This window comes from Pelobates fuscus, chromosome 6 (genome assembly GCF_036172605.1).
Source record: "Pelobates fuscus isolate aPelFus1 chromosome 6, aPelFus1.pri, whole genome shotgun sequence".
NCBI classification, from domain to species: Eukaryota; Metazoa; Chordata; class Amphibia; order Anura; family Pelobatidae; genus Pelobates; species Pelobates fuscus.
Window position 1 is genome coordinate 305,218,505 of NC_086322.1, and position 20,230 is coordinate 305,238,734.

Sequence of the window (20,230 nt, forward strand, 5' to 3'; positions counted from 1 at the left end):
TAGGCTGCATGGACAAAAACAAAAGTGATTTAATTCCTAAATTGCAGAGAATTGAACAGCGGGACTACAGAGGCATGATCTATGCACCAAAACTACTTCATTAAGCTAAAGGTGGTTTGATGCTTTAAGGACCTGACCTGACCTGCTTTAAGGACCCATGCCAAGAAATGTTAAATAAAGTGCTAAACCGGTTAAGCAATGGAGTGCCCTATAGTATACAGAACAAGAACTAGGCAACTGGATGTAGAATTTTAGACATGATTGTTTCTTGCTTTTTAGAATTGTGAAGCCATGCAATAGGAGTGCTGCCAAGGAGTTCACAAACAGAGGGGCCACGAATAAAGATTAGACCTAGAGAATGGTGTTGGCTAGTGTTAAATCAGCAAAGGGCAGCCATGGGGCTTTCAGCCTATTGTTTGGCGACACAGCTTTGAATTAGAGTTGGATTTTAATTGATAAAAACACCAATCAGCCAATCACAATGCAGCCTTTATTTATAATAAGGCATTTTGTTGGATTTGTCTCCTGTCAGTCATTACCTGCTTTCTGTAAACATTGGTAAATACTGCAGCAGTAAACAAGGCACAACTCTAAATTCTGAAAATATGCATGGTGCAAGCATCTCCTTAGTCTGTGCTACTATTAGTCTTGCTCACACCTTTCCATGAGTGCAGTTACTTTAAAGTTACAATACTAGGACCATATTACTAGCCAGCTGGGTTACAGCCATTAGGCCACTGATAAACACACACAGTTTTGGAACAATCACAGGTGAGCAGATACAGAGTTTGCCCTGTTTAAAAGGCCACTAAAGGCAACCAAAACACAATCTCAATGACGTAGTCCGGTATGTTTAACCCTTTCACGGTAAAACATTGGCGCTTTGCAGAATGAGTGAGGTTTTACTCGAAGGGTTAAACATGATTCTAGCGGCTGTCATACTGGCAGCTCAATATGTCTGACATATATATATATATGTCTATACAATTATACAGAGTAAGACTGTCACATAACGTGGCAGCTTACAGGAAAGCACTGGATTCCAGGCTTTCCTGTGAGAAGCATTGGATGCTTGATGTGAATGTTCCTCTAAGAGGATTGGAGCAGCGATGAGAAGCCATGTCTCCTCGATGACGATGTGGGGGTGGAGAGTCTAGTGCAACACTAGGAGAGTGTTGGTGCTGGAAAACGGCAAGTAAAAAGGGGAGAGGGGCGTTCTAGCGTTGGGAAAACTGGTTTGTACTCCTAACTATATAGATTTCTTTAATTCACAGAACAGATAGGCTAGAATGAAAATGTACAGCTCTGTTGACAAACAGGCCCAACTAAGGGACTTAAAAAGATTTATTCTGATTAACCGTTTATTGTCCATAATTTAATACGGACAGTTACTTGCTCACATCGATAATTCCTGAGAGGAGACAATTGACAGATTATAGGATGCGAACTATTCTCTGAGAACAACTTGCCAGGGATACTAGTTTTACTTTTAGAATGGGAACATAACCTCAACATCTAATTTAAAGAATGTGCCAGATTCTGATAGCAATCAGGATATTTGACATGATAAATTAACATACAGCAGCAGTCAGGTCCCCTTGCATCATTCTCCCAGAGTAACAGCACCAATAATCCAGAAATGGTGGAGCACTGATACTAGAATTATAAATGCTATAATGTAATACCACAATGAACCACCCCACCCCAACCATGGCTACTTTGGCATTTTCATGGTCTAGTTCCCACAATTAGCAGCTTGGTAATTACCCCAATTCTTTTCCTGGCAGTGGCTTAGCACCCCCACTCTACAAATACCAACAAGGGACAAGAAAGGTCAGGTATCTGATTGGAGAGGACTTTGCTGTTACCAAGTATCCTTTCTTCATCTAGTCGAGTGCAGACGAAAACACACTCTTTAAAGTATCATCATCTGTCCCTCCCACCAGTCGTACATGGCCTGTGTTCTGTGGGAGAGAGTGGGACATGCAGCCATGCAAGAAAGAGTTTCTGCCTGTTACTCCCTACTACACTCAAACCCACTCATGCTTTCCTCCTGATGGTTGAAGGCAATACTCACTGGGAGAAATAAGGTACAGAAGAATGTAAATTAAAAAGAGTGCAGAATATTTTTCCCATTAATTTGTTCCTGCCAGTGTACAGATCAAAAACTGTTATATGAACAGTAAACTGTTTAGAACACAGCGTTCAGTCACTAAACCTGAAGCTGCAGAGAATTGCTCACTTTAGACCAGCGTTTCCCAATTGGTGTTCCCCGAGAACGTAATTAGGGTTCCGCCAAGTTATTAAAAATAAAATGGCCGCGGGAGGCGAGGGAGCAGTGATCTCCCTGCTCACCTCCCTTGCGCGCAGAGCAGTGAGGCTAAAGCCAGAATATGACGTAACATTTATACACAAGAGGAGGGTTAAAGGGCGAAAAAAAGCTGTGGAGAAAACCGACTAAGAGTAACTCCACACTAAGCCCTAAAAATATGACCTAAACACGAACACAAACCCCCCAAGGTGAAGGTAGATAACAACAGAGAGGCAGTCCCCTAAAAAGATGCTGGTATCCTAGAGGCAGACTGTAGATCAGGAAGCGGACCCTAAAAAAAAAAAAAAAAAAAAATACACTAGTACCTACCTAAACCAACCTGTCCCTGTCTGGAAAAGAAAAACGTATGTTAACTAAAAAATAAGCTAATAAAGCATGGTGATATCAAAGTGCTACCAAGTGAAAAAGGAAAATAGCTTGACGCGCGTTTCAGCGTGTCTACACGCTGTCATCAGGAGCAAGTGAATTGAGGCATACAAATTCCCGGAATTAAATACCCTCTAGATACAGAAGATTGCCTGCACCTGGTAGCGTCCTATCAGGAGAGTGGAAGAGGAGGTATGTATAGAACGTCATCATACCCTCCCCGTGAAATCAGATGTATTGCCAAGGAGATGTCCACCTTCATTGTTGATCCCATTTGGACTCAAGGCAGTATCACCCATATCAGGGATTGACAAGAGCAAGGCTCCACCCTTCTCATGTGAGGGGTGGTGAGCTTGCCAGTCATAACTCCTGTGTTACGTAGTTATGCATCGGAGTGTGATGTGGTGTAGTTGCCAAGTATTAACTCCACCCATCTTCCTCTGTACGTGGAAGAAGGGGGAGGTACGCAAACCTGCATAAACCGTTATTGGGTTGAGAATTATGATGGAACGGTGCCCTAATTCTGGACCCACCCTCAGTTTCTAAGAATAGAAACAATATGTGGCAGAAAATAATCTACAAGGGAACGATCCTACCCTTGTAAACAATAGTGAAAATTATTATGTGTAATTCCTATTACAGTATTAAGCTCTCCCTGTCCCCTATTGTTATGGGTCCAGGGACATGCCTACAGTAAAAAGCAACAATGGAAAAACGGGGACGGCACAAAAATATATGTAGATAGTAAGACCATAGGGTAAAGAGCCAAGTGAAAGGCAACCATCAAAAATGATGTCCCTAGAGTACTCATGAGGGTATTGGTACTGTGGCCTAGCAACTATCAAGCTTTGCATATAGGGGACCCGTAATTCCCATGTTAGACGGAAAAACATATGGCACAGCAGGGGTGACTTAAAATAAGCTGCAGTGTAATAACCAGGATAGTAAAGACCAATATGCCAAAAACAAGATGAGATAGAAACATATGTGTGTTTTATTATTTTCAAATTTCTACCATATCGTGTTTTTGGCATATTGGTCTTTACTATCCCGGTTATTACCCTACAGCTTATTATTACCCTACAGCTTATTTTAAGTCACCCCTGCTGTACAGACACACACACACACACACACACACATATATATATATATATATATATATACGCATACACACACACACACACACACACACAAAAGTACAAGGAATAAGTATATACTGTACTAATTAAATAACTAGTCTGTGTGAGGAATAAAAAAAAAAAAAAAATCTTAAAACGTTTACAGAAATGCGGAAAGTGAAAAGCCTTCACTGAGACCCTGTGGTGAAAGGGTGTTGAGTTTATATATCCAGAAAGACTTCCTTTCTGTCATAACTTCCGATCCCAATCTCCTCTACATTGGGTTTGGGGGATCAATTCGATACCCATGAACCTTATCCTACTAGAGGAATTGGCATTGTGAATTTTAAGGTGTCGTGAGATAGGAGTCCCAAATGTCCTTCTTATTGAATTGACATGTTCCCTGATATGTAGTTGAAAGGGGACGAAAGTTTTTCCAACATATTTCATGCCGCAGGAACACGTCAACAAATGGATAACCCCTTCTGTATGGCAATTGAAAAAGGAGCGTGTTGGGAAAGATTCTTTATTCATACTGTCTAAAAAAGGTCTTGGTTTCCTTAGCTATATATGGGCAGGCACTACAGTGGCCACATATAGACGTCCCCTTTGGCAGATATTGATTTAAGAGTCTACTTGGGGGGCAAAAATAGCTCGGAACGAGCATGTTCTTAAGGTTCCTGCCTCTACGTGCTGTAACTGACAGAAATGAGGGGATGACCTGCTTTACGTGTGGGTCAGAGGTGAGTAGTGGCCAATAACGTTTAACAATGTTCAACATATTTGGCCAGCCTGCATCAAAAGTCCCTATACAATAAGGTGGTCAGAGGGTGGCATATGGTCTGAGAGTAGCGAGTCACAATCTGAATTAATAGCCCTGGAGTAGGCCTTTTTTTAGGACCCTATTGCGGTAACCTTTTTCTTTAAAGGCTTTGATTTTAAAATCATCTAGGGACGAACAGTTCCTATGTACCTGAAGGTTATTGGCCAATAGGGATATCTGCTTTGGATGAGTATGGATGGTGACTAGACCAATTTAATAGACTTATTGAGTTGACATGTTCAACATGACAACAGCGACTAAGAAGGAAATTTGAGACCCCTATCTCATGACACCTTAAAATTCACCATACCAATTCCTCTAGTAGGATAAGGTTCATGGGTATTGCATTTATCCCCCAAACCCCCTAGCCTCCTTATTTAGAGAGGCAGTTTATAGGTTTATTGATTGGATACTTTTGGAAGAATAGGGGACATGGAGAGCTTAATACTGTAATAAAAGTAATTACACATAATTTTCACTATTGTTTACAAGGGTAGGATCTTCCCTTGTAGATTATTTTCTGCCACATATTGTTTCTATTCGTAGAAACAGAGGGTGGGTCCAGAATTAAGGCACCGTTCCATCATATTTCGCAACCCAATAACGGTATATGCAGGTTTGAGTACCTCCCCTTTCTTCCACGTACAGAGGAAGATGAGTGGAGTTAATACTTGGCAACTCCACCCCATCACACTCCGACGCGTAAACTACGCAATAGCGGGGTTATGACTGACAAGCTCACCACCCCTTACATGAGGAGAAGGGTGGAGCCTTGCTCTTGTCAATCGCCGATATGCGTGATACTGCCTTGAGTCCAAAATGGGATCAACAATGAAAGTGGGCGTCTCCTTAGCGAGAGAGGGGAAAAAAAATCTAGTCCTTCTAGGCAGGGAGCTCTGTTCCTCTAGAGTTTCACCTTGGGACCCCATTGTTTCAATGGATTCCCCATGTCTTTTCTACATGTAGATATTACTAAAGTCTTGCAACTGATTAAGAGTTTAAACACAAAAAAAAAAAAAATTATATACCATCAAAACAATGCAATAAAAATATAAAACATATTAAAAATGCTGTGATTTGTCTTGAAGTTAAAACCCAACTGGAGTTCTGTGCATTGAATACATGAACAGTTGAAATAATGGTGTACTTAACATTACAAAACCTGCTTTTCATATGTATGATTTGTTACAGGTTTTAATTAAGTTTAGAAAATGAAAAATTAAACCACACAGAGCTGGTATTCTATGTGGGTAAAATTGAATCAGACTGCGCTGGTCAACTACCTATCGTTATCATACAATAAACGGTCTAAAATGGAAAAACTAAAAACAAAAATATCACCCCATTTTTAATCTGGCATTTCCAAACCAAGAACATACAATGTAAGCACAAAAACAGTGATGCAAGAGTGTAACACTCACATTCACCTAACATAACACAATCCCAGATAACACAACACAATACAATACTACATAATGAATGTTACTAGTGCACTACTGTTTCACAATACAGACTTGGGCAACAGGGGGCAATTCATCTGCAACACCCCCCCAAATACTTTTCCCTTTGCCACAATGGATCAAATCTTATGGATTTTTTCACTATTACTTTCTGTAGTTTTTCCTTTTGTTATTTTACGCATTTAATTTATTAATTTCTCTAAAACATATTTTTTAAACCAATGACATGGAAAGCAACAAGGCACAAAATGCAAACATTTTTGTTAGTAAACCATAACCACTCACCGAGGCGCAAATAACTGTTAGAATACATAATTTAAAGCACTTGTCAGAAGACTGTAAAATTATTGATAAAACACTAAACATCTTTCACTAATCTCCCCTAAACGCATTTAAAATGTAGGTACTGTTAGCCATACACATTCAAAAATATTACACAAATAATTAATTCCTAGCTCTAAGTTACCACCATCATGCACACATTAGATTTATAACAACAAATAAAAGCCAACAATGTAACTACATTTGCATAATATGCCTCCAGCGTCGCAGATGCACCGGAAGACAGCCACTAGAGGCAGGCTTAACCCTGCAATGTAAACATAGCAGTTTCTCTGAAACTGCTATGTTTGCATCTGCAGAGTTCAAAGCGGAGGGACATTGCACCCAGACCACTTCATTGAGTGGAAGTGGTCTGGGTGACTATAGTGTCCCTTTAAAATAAAAATGTCAGTCTATGTATCTGACAGTGAGTGTGCCTGTCAAAGTGTGTGTTGCCCCCCTCCAATCACACAACAAAGGTGTTTTTATTTACTTATTTCCCACACCGTGCTGATTTTGGCATGGCTGAGATCACCTCTCTTTATTATCTCAGCTAAGGAAAACATATGGAGAATATTGCGCATGCGCAGCAAAACACCACACTGTGCCAATCAGCATCTCCTCATAGAGATCCATTGAATCAATCCATCTCTATAGGGGGCATTTAGCGCATCCATGCAGAGCGTGGAGACGCTGAACGTAGGTGTGGCACACTTAGCAGCACTGACCCAGGACTCTCTAGTGGCAGTCTGAGTGACTGTCACAAGAGGTGTTGCTAAGCAGCAATGAAAAGGCAGTGTTTACACTGAAAGGTCTGCAGGTACAGGCTATAGACGCCAGAACAATTACATTAAACTGTAGTGGTGGTGTCTAGTGTCCTTTAAGAATTGCATTTTTATCATTGAAAATTAAACTTAAAATTAGTTAAAATGAATAAAAAATGGCTCCTAGATTCCAACCAAATTTGTCAAGCCCTGCATTAGCCAACTTGGATCTGACACTGCCAGAGGTGTAATTACACAGTATTTAAACAGTGTTTAAAACACAAGATGTGCGATTGATGTGAGCCGCACACACAGATTCCAGGCTCCATAAACACTTCGAATCACTTAAGTGGTCATGGTGCCTGGAGGAACCCTTTAACCCCTTAAGGACCAAACTTCTGGAATAAAAGGGAATCATGTCATGTGTCCTTAAGGGGTTAAAAGAGCCATGCTATTTCTAAGAGGCAATCAATAGATAAATAAAAATAAACCAGGATAAATCAGAAAACATGTCCATTATGGTTCAGAGATTTCTCTAGTTTCAAAACAACACTTTGTGAAATAATTTTCATATTAAACCACTTCCACTCCATCCCACAGAATGAAAAGAAACGGCAGGAGTGTAATAATTACTCCGGTGCATATTCTCTGCAAATCACAATAAAAGGTAACAGTTTTTGACGATTTCAGGGAAAGGTGCAGTGTAGGAAATCCTTAATTACTTTCATGGCCAGTAGCGTGACAAAAGGGAGCCTATTACAGAAAAGCACTCCTTTAGGATGACATCACACTGCTGCAGCCATAAGCAGTTTATTGCAACAAGACGTCATCCAACGGAGCAAGCTATAGCTGACAGCTCATAAGCAGTACACAGGCCAGTAACGTTTAATAAAGATGGCATCTGCCTCGGAGTTATGGCAGGGATCAGAAAAGGAAATATACTACAGCTATGGCTCAAAATGTCATCTTGACCACTACTTTAAGGGACACTGCAGATCCCTAAAAGCACTTTAGCTTACTGAAAAACTTTGTGTGTGAAGAATGTGTCCTATTTTTTCCATTTTGAACAAAGTTCAATAGAAATGGACACTTATAAAATTTATACTGGTTTCACCCCCTGGCTTTTCAAGCAGACAACAGGTCCAGTCACATCCTGTTTGGTTAGCTCAGTGGAGCTAAACTCAAGAGGCAGCAATTGCCCAGAGCACCTGCCTTGCAATGATTTTTCATTGAGCTGCATTGGGAAGTCTGTGATTGGACAGTCACAGAAAGTCTGGGCGGGGTTACAAGGGGAGGGTTTGCAAAGGCTGCAGACAAGAAATCTGCAGTTTTTGCAAGCAGTTTTAGACATACCCCAATGAAAAAAAAAGCATATTAAATGCATGCAAGTGTTATTTGGGGTATATCTACTTTACAGTGATTTCTATTTATTCTGTATTTGGGCAGTGGAGTGTCCCTTTAAAGGAAAGTGGAAATGAAACCTGGTGAACTGTATCACAGACTTCTAGTGCACTCAGTGCAGGGTAATATATGCATCTTGCTGGAAGAGTGGATACACTCGCTGGAAGAGTGGATATTTACTGCCAATCAATACCAGTGAAGGTAATGTATTGGGCGATTACAATTGTATCTACAATGCAGGGCTTGACAAATTTGCATGGAATCTAGGAGCTGGCAAAAAAAAAAAAAAGTTAGGAGCCCGTTTTTTTATTTTAGATTACGACTTTCAATGACAAATACAATTCCTAAAGGGACACTGTAGTCACCAGTACCCCCTACAGCTTAATGTAGTGGTTCTGTTTTCTATAGCCTGTCCCTGCAGGCTTTTTTTTAACATAGACACTGCCTTTAAAGAGTAAAGGCAAGGTTTAGATTGCCGCCTAGTAACACCTCTAGTGACTGTCACTCAGACACTGTGTATGGAGGCGCTAAATGTTCCACATAGAGATGCATTGATTCAATGAATCTATGAGGAGATGCTGATTGGCCTCCCAATGCTAAGGGCTGGAGTGGATCCTTTCCCTGGGGTCCAGTGGGGCTTATATAAATGTTCACGCTTTTCTTGCACAGTGATCTTTCGTGCGCCCTCTGTAGGGATGCCGGGGCCGGAGTGACATCATAGTCCAGTTCCCGGCATTACAGCAAGGTGCGCGATGGAGCACTGCAAGAACTACAGGAACATTCCCTCGCCGCCCAGCCCCATGCTCTCTCGGGCTGAAAAACACCCAGGGCAAAATTCCTAGCGCCTGGAATTTGTCAAGCCCTGCTATAATGTGCAGGTAAGTTCCTGTAAAATAAGAGCGAAGCAATCATATCCATTCTGTTTATATGTGACTTTCTTATACTTTGTAGCACAATTGTAAAACAAATACAAACATGGCAGCTTACTGCTCCTCTAAGAATGCACCCTCCTGCCGGGAATTATTAGACATGGTAGGCAGGGTGGCTAAGCGGGCTTCTGTCCTGTATTTCCAGAGAATGAGTTCCAAAAAGGAAGTTTGCAATGGCGTCTAACTTTTTAACCTCACTAGTAGCCGAGAACTTGAAATTCGGAGTTCTCCTACTGCAATTACTTTCTATTTTATGAAACAAATGGACAATGATTTTTCTACATAATGTACCTGTAACACATCCCAATGCAAGTCACGTGAGGAGGGGGCTGGCCAATCAGAACGGCAGTTACAGACACACTCACAGGTTACAAGTCACTATAGGGGAAATGACCTTACTTTTAGTCCACTTTAACACACCGTATGATACTGCATAATCTTTATCCTTCCCAATATCTGTGTTCATATATAATAAATATGTACACAGCTGTGAAGGAGTAACAAGATTAAGAGGTGAAACCTGATCAAAGGGTTCAAGAGAAGACAAAAATGATGTTAACATAAAATTTGAAATCAGAAGAAAATGTATTGAAAGGGAAATAATGGGGTACAAGTAAAGCAGAAGCTGTGCTAGAGCAAGGCTCCCGTTTATTGAATAAACATGAAGTTTATCAATCTGCAAAATCAAGGTCACAACTGACAGTGTTGGAAGACAGAAGACCCAGCATTAGGAATAATGCAGACTGTAACACTTTCAGCTATAGAATACCTTTTAATCCGCCACAATCCAGCGGCAATCCAGACTCCACTTTGCCACTAGTGATGATCTCCCAGATAACCAAATGCTTCATAGAGAAGCACTAGGAGGCAATGTGGGGGTGGAGTTATTGCCACACTGTGCTGAACCCAGGACTTCTTTATAAGAAGACATATACCCACTGAGTGAGTGCTTAACCCTTAAAGACATATGACGGAAATATTCAGTCATGATTCCCTTATATTCCAGAAGTTGTGTCCTTAAAGGGTTAAATGGAGTTAGGAAGAGCACCAACGCTGCTGTTTTACAGCTGGGGGGGGTACAATCTAGGAGACTGAGAAATGTCCAGATCTCTCAAAATAAAAAATGGGAAACATTCTCATGTCTTCCAAAGCAAGACAAAATGTCTTCAATGGTTTTGAAAATGCTTCCAGTGCTGTGAGTGTGGCTTCAACTTACCATGAGAGTATTTAATGAACAAAACAAAAAGGGCGGAGCAAAGATGTGAAAACAAGGATGTGTAACAGGTATATTGAGATGGTTTGGGGTTACTGCACCACACCCTGATTTGCTACTGGCTGCCTTTCATTGTGGTGGTTACACTGCCTGTATGTAATCCTGTATTTTGGAGAGATACAACCTATTGCTCAAGTGGGTGTGGTCAGACGACTGAAAATCTCGGACTGGCCACACAGTAACACCGGCCAACACAATTAGTGTGTGCACATGGTCTGGGCTAACTGTGACTTGCGTACAAATGGAATGCTAATTTGGAGAATGTTTCCAGTTCAGCAATGCAAACATTCTCTGGAGAATTCAACACAGTTTAGTAAATAAATAAACCTACAAATACACACAATCTGTTCTATAGGAACAAGGCAAGTCCATGAGCCACATTAAGCACTCAACCAACGGGTCTTGAGATTTTTGCTAGGTCAGCCAACAGTATGTTCATTCTCGGAGCCGGGCTTATCAAATTATATGGGCGACAAATTCCCTAAAAATCGGAAAAATACAACAAACCCACAATCGAGAATGTCACTTCTCCATTATACCAATAGTGGGACTGGATATACAGAGATTATGTGTAACATCCAGAAATAATTATAATCAACTCCCACCAGAAAAAAAAAAATGAATAATTAAAGATATATATATATATATATATATATATATATATATATCCCAAAAAGCAGACTATCCTGCAATGCTTTGATAAATCTCCAACAACTTTTCAGTATCTTTGTACATACGCTCATTGATTTATTAAAGTGCGAAGAATGGATTTGTTTTTAGATGAAAACAAACAAAATAAAATATCCAACTCTGCATATCCTCAGCTGACATTTTCTGACCAAAAACAAACGAAGATGCTGAAGGTTCTACACCTCAACACCTGTGCAGCATCTGATGTGAGCTCCCATTACATCAGAAACGGCTCACTAAACTTTCTCCAACATTGTTGACCAATCCCACAGTAATGCTTTATGGACACAGTCGGGATTTCTGGGAGCTGTACTGGTGAAAGATAATGGTACTACAAGACCCACAAACCTAGATTATGACATCATGTAGAGAAATATATATATTCTCAACAAAATGGGAAACACAGCAGGCTGGGAGAGAAATGGGTGGGCTTAAGAAACAAACGTACTAATAGGCTCAAAATTTCCATTCGTCAACATTGCAGAGTAAAAATTCAGCCCTGGAAGTAGAATTTCAACTACATATGCCAGGGGCCCACCAGGCTTGCAAGGGTAGGCCATTTTAGGAGCCCTAATAAGAATAATAAAAAATGATGAATAGCCATAAAAAATAAAATATTACAAATACAATTAAAAAAAAAAAACAAGGCATGGTGTCCATTCAGGGTAATAACTTTAAAGCATCAATTTTGCACAACTTTTTCCCAACACTTCTTTCCTGCTACAAAATAGTCATCTATTTATTGCAGAAAGAGATAATATTTTTACAAATAAAATGTCACATCTTCACAATAACCTGTCTTCTAAAACGTACTGGACACAAGCAGTGAACATAATCAAGTAGCAAACACAGAGAATAACAAACCTTGTAAGTCACTACAAAGATGAAGAATGTATTCCAGGGAAGTTACTGTCATAGACTGGGATAGTAAACGTCACACAGCACAAGGAGATGCAGATGAAATCAGAGCTCATACATCCAAGATGAAGCATCAATGAAAAGTATATCCTCCTGGAATGCAAAATAAACACAATTTAAAATCAGCCTCTGACACACATGCAATGTAAAAAGAGAAAAATGAAAGTGAACCTCCCACAAACAGCAAATGTCAGGACCGAAGTATCAACGCTTTATCTATGTGACCAGGTAATATGCAATGTTTACCTATACAAAGTATCACCAACACCACTGACAGTGCATCACTAGGAGTCACAGGCCAGGGAGAGATCTAAATCACTGGCTGTATGTGACCAGGTAATATGCAATGTTTACCTATACAAAGTATCACCAACACCACTGACAGTGCATCACTAGAAGGAGTCACATGCCAGGGAGAGATCTAAAGCACTGGCTGTATGTGACCAGGTAATATGCAATGTTTACCTATACAAAGTATCACCAACACCACTGACAGTGCATCACTAGAAGGAGTCACATGCCAGGGAGAGATCTAAAGCACTGGCTGTATGTGACCAGGTAATATGCAATGTTTACCTATACAAAGTATCACCAACACCACTGACAGTGCATCACTAGAAGGAGTCACATGCCAGGGAGAGATCTAAAGCACTGGCTGTATGTGACCAGGTAATATGCAATGTTTACCTATACAAAGTATCACCAACACCACTGACAGTGCATCACTAGAAGGAGTCACATGCCAGGGAGAGATCTAAAGCACTGGCTGTATGTGACCAGGTAATATGCAATGTTTACCTATACAAAGTATCACCAACACCACTGACAGTGCATCACTAGAAGGAGTCACATGCCAGGGAGAGATCTAAATCACTGGCTGTATGTGACCAGGTAATATGCAATGTTTACCTATACAAAGTATCACCAACACCACTGACAGTGCATCACTAGAAGGAGTCACATGCCAGGGAGAGATCTAAAGCACTGGCTGTCTGATCCATGCACTCTGGGTGCAGTCAGTTGAAGCTGTAATGGGCCTGGATTCCATTCTAAGACTATAGGAGGCGCTGTTCTGCAGCTCTCAGCTCAGCTCCAGGATCCCATCCCCCACTCTAGATGCTTACCCAATGCACAGAATGCGCCCCCTACTGGAATGTGGCCTGCTCTTATTTTTCCCAGTGCCTGAATGCGGTGCATTTTGGGTGTAGGCAGATCTCCCAGCAGAGGATGCACAGTGCAGTGCACACTGCTTGCAGCCCTGGCAGCGTCAATCCCTTTGTTCTCCCCATGCAGGGTGCACCCCAGAGATCCTGGGCCCCCCACCCCCAGTGCTGCAGGGCATGCTGTGAGTAAGGAAGTGCTGCACATGGTCCCTCCTCCAATCCATGCTCCAGGAGATCGCGCCTTTTTCACAGACAGACAGGAGACTGCTGCCCCCACCACCATCATTAACCCTTTAGTACATGGGGCCCAGAGCTGCACCCACTAGGCCCTTCATTTCTGTCTGCTGGGTTTACAAGCTGGGCCAGCCGGGGTTACAAGCTGGGCCAGCCAGGGTTAACAGTGACCCAGATTATATGGAAGAGGGGACCCCAAATCTGTGCATCTGAATACATAATGATACAATATGACAGTGACAAGGGAGACCACCCTCATTACACATGGCAGACAGACAACCCCCTAATCTACATTTATAAGATACTTATACTACTCAATATATTCCACCCATCAATGCACCCCTCCATCATCACAGCTTCCCCCCCTCAGAACAATGTACCCCTCCCTCACAGCTCCCCCCTCAAATCAATGCACCCCTCCATCACAGCTCCCCCCTCAAATCAATGCACCCCATCATCACAGCTCCCCCCTCAAATCAATGTACCCCTCCATCACAGCTCCCCCCTCAAATCAATGTACCCCTCCATCACAGCTCCCCCCTCAAATCAATGTACCCCTCCATCACAGCTCCCCCCTCAAATCAATGTACCCCTCCATCACAGCTCCCCCCTCAAATCAATGTACCCCTCCATCACAGCTCCCCCCTCAAATCAATGTACCCCTCCATCACAGCTCCCCCCTCAAATCAATGTACCCCTCCATCACAGCTCCCCCCCTCAAATCAATGTACCCCTCCATCACAGCTCCCCCCTCAAATCAATGCACCCCTCCATCACAGCTCCCCCCTCAAATCAATGCACCCCTCCATCACAGCCCCCCCCCCCAATCAATGTACCCCTCCATCATAGCCCCCCCAATCAATGTACCTCTCCATCACAGCCTCCCCCCAAATCAATGAACCCCTCCATCACAGTTCCCCCTCCTCAGATCAATGTACCCCTCCATCAAACCCCCCTCCTCAGATCAATGTACCCCTCCATCAAAACCCCCCTCCTCAGATCAATGTACCCCTCCATCAAAGCCCCCTCCTCAGATCAATGTACCCCTCCATCACAGCACCCCCAAATCAATGTACCCCTCCATCACAGCACCCCCAAATCAATGTACCCCTTCACTCCAGATCCCCTCACCCCCACATCAATACACCCCAATATTAATGCAAGTAAATATATACCCCATCATAACAGCTCCCCCCTCAGATCAATGTACCCCATCCCTCCCCCCCATCACCCCCACATCTCTGCCCCTCCCCCCCTCCCATGTCACTCTGCCCTAAGACATCTCCGCATTTTGCACCCCAGGTTTAGATTCCCCAACTGCAAATCAGATCGGCAGCCCTGACTGAAAGCCCCCCAATATTCCGCCCCCCCCGGTTGTGTCTCTGACCTGCCCGCTCTCTGTCTCTCTCGGTCGGTCGGTCGGTGAGGGGGGAGGTAGGTGGCCCGCGGTGGTGGTGGTGGTGGTGGGGGGGGAGGTCAGGCCCGGTCCCTCCTCACACAATGCCCGCTCTCTCTCTCTGTCTCCCTCCGGGTCGGATCCTGCCTTGGCCAAAATGGCGGCCGAGAAGGATCGGATGTGGCGTCAGCGGCTCATTAGCATGCGGGGGGGGACTCATTGTCTGCCGGGCGGCGGCGGAGGGACCCCGGGGAGCAAGCCCCCCTCCACACACCCTCACCCACAGCCCCGGGCTGGCGGCGGACACTTACCGGCTCTCACTCCCGGCGGGCGGCGGCGGTTGAACTGACTCCGGTAACCGCCAGGGGGCGCTTCTCCGGCGGAGGGACACATAGGCTGCGGCAGGGAGTGCGCTCTGCGGCCCCGGACTCTGCGCCTTCTATTATTCGCACTCGCAGATCAGTGCGCGCTGCCGGGACTACATGCCGGGCTCTGGGAGGTCACGTGACGCCCGGCTCCCACTGCTGCAGCCATGTGGTCAGGAGGAGGGGGAGGAGCTCAGTGGGCGGAGCCCTCTGGGGCATTTTTTTTTTCTTCCTTCCATATTGGGATTTTGGAGGTTGCAGCATGTCATCACAGCCACTAAAAAGGTGTGAAAATCACAGGAACATGGCCGCCTCTACCTCACTGTCTGTCAGGAAACAAATACATCGCCCGGCTAATGTTACTGGGCTGGCTGTAAACTTACCAACTGGAAATGGCGGACAATTATCAGAAATCCCGTCATCAGAGACCGTCATGGAACGTAGAGAGAGACCGTCATGGAACGTAGAGAGAGACCGTCATGGAACGTAGAGAGAGACCGTCATGGAACATAGAAAGAGACCGTCATGGAACGTAGAGAGAGACCGTCATGGAACGTAGAGAGAGACCGTCATGGAACGTAGAAAGAGACCGTCATGGAACGTAGAGAGAGACCGTCATGGAACGTAGAGAGAGACCGTCATGGAACATAGAAAGAGACCGTCATGGAACGTAGAGAGAGACCGTCATGGAACGTAGAGAGAGACCGTCATGGAACATAGAAAGAGACCGTCATGGAACGTAGAGAGAGACCGTCATGGAACGTAGAGAGAGACCGTCATGGAACGTAGAGAGAGACCGTCATGGAACGTAGAGAGAGACCGTCATGGAACGTATAGAGAGAGACCGTCATGGAACATAGAAAGAGACCGTCATGGAACGTATAGAGAAACCATCATGGAACGTAGAGAGAGACCGTCATGGAACATAGAAAGAGACCGTCATGGAACGTAGAGAGAGACCGTCATGGAACATAGAAAGAGACCGTCATGGAACGTAGAGAGAGACAGTCATGGAACGTAGAGAGAGACCGTCATATTGGGATTTTGGAGGTTGCAGCATGTCTGTCATCACAGCCACTAAAAAGGTGTGAAAATCACAGGAACATGGCCGCCTCTACCTCACTGTCTGCCAGGAAACGAATACATTGCCCGGCTAATGTTACTGGGCTGGCTGTAAACTTACCAACTGGAAATGGCGGACAATTATCAGAAATCCCGTCATCAGAGACCGTCATGGAACGTAGAGAGAGACCGTCATGGAACGTAGAGAGAGACCGTCATGGAACATAGAAAGAGACCGTCATGGAACGTAGAGAGAGACCGTCATGGAACATAGAAAGAGACCGTCATGGAACATAGAAAGAGACCGTCATGGAACATAGAGAGAGACCGTCATGGAACATAGAAAGAGACCGTCATGGAACATAGAAAGAGACCGTCATGGAAAGTAGAGAGAGACCGCCATGGAACATAGAGAGAGACCGTCATGGAACGTAGAGAGAGACCGTCATGGAACGTATAGAGAGAGACCGTCATGGAACATAGAAAGAGACCGTCATGGAACGTATAGAGAAACCATCATGGAACGTAGAGAGAGACCGTCATGGAACATAGAAAGAGACCGTCATGGAACGTAGAGAGAGACCGTCATGGAACATAGAAAGAGACCGTCATGGAACGTAGAGAGAGACCGTCATGGAACATAGAAAGAGACCGTCATGGAACATAGAAAGAGACCGTCATGGAACATAGAGAGAGACCGTCATGGAACATAGAAAGAGACCGTCATGGAACGTATAGAGAAACCATCATGGAACGTAGAGAGAGACCGTCAAGGAACGTAGAGAGAGACTGTCATGGAACGTAGAGAGAGAGACCGTCATGGAACATAGAGAGAGACCGTCATGGAACGTAGAGAGAGAGACCGTCATGGAACGTAGAGAGAGAGACCGTCATGGAACGTAGAGAGAGAGACCGTCATGGAACGTAGAGAGAGAGACCGTCATGGAACGTAGAGAGAGAGACCGTCATGGAACGTAGAGAGAGAGACCGTCAAGGAACGTAGAGAGAGACCATCATGGAACGTAGAGAGAGAGACCGTCATGGAACGTAGAGAGAGAGACCGTCAAGGAACGTAGAGAGAGACCATCATGGAACGTAGAGAGAGAGACCGTCATGGAACGTAGAGAGAGAGACCGTCATGGAACGTAGAGAGAGAGACCGTCATGGAACGTAGAGAGAGAGACCGTCAAGGAACGTAGAGAGAGACCATCATGGAACGTATAGAGAAACCATCATGGAACGTAGAGAGAGACCGTCAAGGAACGTAGAGAGAGACCGTCACGGAACGTAGAGAGAGACCGTCAAGGAACGTAGAGAGAGACCGTCACGGAACGTAGAGAGAGAGACCGTCATGGAACGTAGAGAGAGACCGTCACGGAACGTAGAGAGAGAGACCGTCATGGAACGTAGAGAGAGACCGTCATGGAACATAGAAAGAGACCGTCATGGAACGTAGAGAGAGACCGTCATGGAACATAGAAAGAGACCGTCATGGAACGTAGAGAGAGACCGTCATGGAACATAGAAAGAGACCGTCATGGAACATAGAAAGAGACCGTCATGGAACATAGAAAGAGACCGTCATGGAACATAGAAAGAGACCGTCATGGAACATTGAGAGAGACCGTCATGGAACATAGAAAGAGACCGTCATGGAACGTATAGAGAAACCATCATGGAACGTAGAGAGAGACCGTCAAGGAACGTAGAGAGAGACTGTCATGGAACGTAGAGAGAGAGACCGTCATGGAACATAGAGAGAGACCGTCATGGAACGTAGAGAGAGAGACCGTCATGGAACGTAGAGAGAGAGACCGTCATGGAACGTAGAGAGAGAGACCGTCATGGAACGTAGAGAGAGAGACCATCATGGAACGTAGAGAGAGAGACCGTCATGGAACGTAGAGAGAGAGACCGTCAAGGAACGTAGAGAGAGACCATCATGGAACGTATAGAGAAACCATCATGGAACGTAGAGAGAGACCGTCAAGGAACGTAGAGAGAGACCGTCACGGAACGTAGAGAGAGACCGTCAAGGAACGTAGAGAGAGACCGTCACGGAACGTAGAGAGAGAGACCGTCATGGAACGTAGAGAGAGACCGTCATGGAGCGTAGAGAGAGAGACCGTCATGGAGCGTAGAGAGAGAGACCATCATGGAACGTAGAGAGAGAGACCGTCATGGAACGTAGAGAGAGAGACCGTCAAGGAACGTAGAGAGAGACCGTCAAGGAACGTAGAGAGAGACCGTCATGGAACATAGAAAGAGACCGTCATGGAACGTAGAGAGAGACCGTCATGGAACGTAGAGAGAGACCGTCATGGAACGTATAGAAAAACCATAATGGAACGTAGAGAGAAACCATCATGGAACGTAGAGAGAGACCGTCATGGAACGTATAGAGAAACCGTCATGGAACGTAGAGAGAGACCGTCATGGAACATAGAAAGAGACCGTCATGGAACGTAGAGAGAGACCGTCATGGAACGTAGAGAGAGACCGTCATGGAACGTAGAGAGAGACCGTCATGGAACGTAGAGAGAGACCGTCATGGAACGTAGAGAGAGACCGTCATGGAACATAGAGAGAGACCGTCATAGAACATAGAGAGAGACCGTCATGGAACGTAGAGAGAGACCGTCATGGAACATAGAAAGAGACCGTCATGGAACGTATAGAGAAACCATCATGGAACGTAGAGAGAGACCGTCAAGGAACGTAGAGAGAGAACGTCAAGGAACGTAGAGAGTGACTGTCACGGAACGTAGAGAGAGAGACCGTCATGGAACATAGAGAGAGACCGTCATGGAACGTAGAGAGAGACTGTCATGGAACGTAGAGAGAGACCGTCATGGAACGTAGAGAGAGACCGTCATGGAACGTAGAGAGAGACCGTCATGGAACGTAGAGAGAGACCGTCATGGAACGTAGAGAGAGACCATCATGGAACGTAGAGAGAGACCGTCATGGAACGTAGAGAGAGACCGTCATGGAACGTAGAGAGAGACCGTCATGGAACGTAGAGAGAGACCGTCATGGAACGTAGAGAGAGACCGTCATGGAACGTAGAGAGAGACCGTCATGGAACGTAAAGAGAGACCGTCATGGAACCTAGAGAGAGACCGTCATGGAACCTAGAGAGAGACCGTCATGGAACGTAGAGAGAGACCGTCATGGAACGTAGAGAGAGAGACCGTCATGGAACGTAGAGAGAGACCGTCATGGAACGTAGAGAGAGACCGTCATGGAACGTAGAGAGAGACCGTCATGGAACGTAGAGAGAGACCGTCATGGAACGTAGAGAGAGACCGTCATGGAACGTAGAGAGAGACCGTCATGGAACGTAGAGAGAGACCGTCATGGAACGTAGAGAGAGACCGTCATGGAACGTAGAGAGAGACCGTCATGGAACGTAGAGAGAGACCGTCATGGAACGTAGAGAGAGACCGTCATGGAACGTAGAGAGAGAGACCGTCATGGAACGTAGAGAGAGAGACCGTCATGGAACGTAGAGAGAGAGACCGTCATGGAACGTAGAGAGAGAGACCGTCATGGAACGTAGAGAGAGAGACCGTCATGGAACGTAGAGAGAGACTGTCATGGAACGTAGAGAGA

The 20,230-nt window shown here is 44.5% G+C and overlaps 1 protein-coding gene across 1 annotated transcript in view; it reads right to left on the minus strand.

Annotated features, from left to right (window-relative positions):
- ADNP (activity dependent neuroprotector homeobox) overlaps positions 1-15,672 on the minus strand; it is a 37,798-nt gene extending 22,126 nt beyond the window's left edge. Inside the window, exons 1-2 of the mRNA XM_063459687.1 lie at positions 15,500-15,672; positions 12,342-12,488 (exon numbers count right to left, since the gene is read on the minus strand). The gene's annotated coding sequence lies outside the window, so the exon portion shown is untranslated. The remainder of the gene's footprint in view (positions 1-12,341; positions 12,489-15,499) is intronic.
- Positions 15,673-20,230: the final 4,558 nt, after the last annotated feature.